This window comes from Echinops telfairi, unplaced genomic scaffold, assembly GCF_000313985.2.
Source record: "Echinops telfairi isolate 266 unplaced genomic scaffold, ASM31398v2 ScPeMD7_70;HRSCAF=299, whole genome shotgun sequence".
In the NCBI taxonomy this organism is placed as follows: Eukaryota; Metazoa; Chordata; class Mammalia; order Afrosoricida; family Tenrecidae; genus Echinops; species Echinops telfairi.
Window position 1 is genome coordinate 57,053,120 of NW_022103968.1, and position 1,275 is coordinate 57,054,394.

Below are 1,275 nucleotides of genomic sequence, written 5' to 3' on the forward strand. Positions count from 1 at the left end.
TTATAATGTGATCCATCAGTCCAGTTGGAAGGATTTGCTTTTCATTACAAAGAGCTGCAATCCCAGACACTCCTCCAGGTCTCATCACTTTCAGCAAGCAAGGTTATATCATCTTTATACAGCAGGTTGTTAACAAGCTGCCTCCAAGTCCAATGCTTCTTTCTTCTTCATATAATCTAGCTTCTCTGAGTATTTGTTCAGCGTACAGATTGAATAAGTATGGTGAGAAGATAAAACTCTGATGCATTCCTTTCGTGATTTTAAACCTTGAAGTATTGCCTTGTTCTGGTCACACAACTACCTCTTGGTCCATATACAAATTCCACATGAACATAATCAAATGTTGTGGAATTCTCATTGTTCTCAAGCTGTCATAGTTTGTTATGATTCATAGAGTTGAAAGCCTTTGCATAGTTAATTAAACACAAGTAAACATCTTTCTGGCATTCTCTGTTTTGAACCAAGATCCATCTAACACCAGCAAGGATATCCCTTGTTCCACATCTTCTTATGAATCTTGCCTGAACCTCTGGCAGCTCCCTGTTTATGTCGTACTGCAACTGTTGTGCTATTAATGATATTGTTTTATAATTTGAGAGTTTTGTTGGGTCATTTTCCTTTGTAATTAGTACAACTATGGATCTCTTCCTGTCAGTTGGCCAAGTAGCTGTATTCAGTGGATTTGGTCAACTAACACTTACGTTAGGGACTCAGTGTATGCTGATTGTACCCTCGGTATACATGTGAGACTTAGTTAACGTTTCTATAAAGGGTCAGTGGTTTTTATATTGACATATTATCAACCATTTTTCTTTCCAATACAATGGAGGTATGTAATCCACATAAATTCAGAGAAACGAGTGAATCTTGGTATTTATTAATATCCCTAATTAAATTAATGCTAATTTAATTGAAATTAAAAGCTTTCTCTGTTTAAGAATTTTCTGTGCCATAACACCTTACTCGTATAGAAAGTCAATGATCTCAGTGCGACCTGCAGATCCTACATATTCTGATCTTAAAACTTCATAAGCCTTTAGATATGAGGAAATTTTTTAGCATAAGCATAATCTTTTGCTGCCTCTATTTAGTACTGGTACATGGATGATTACATGGATTATAATTTTGAAAGAGTTTCAAAAACTATAATCACATGTGCATTTTTTAAAAAATTATTTTGAGGGCTCATACAACTCTTATCACAATACATACATCCATTGTCTCAAGCACATTTGCACATATGTTGCCATCATTTTCAAAGTATTTTCTTTCTAC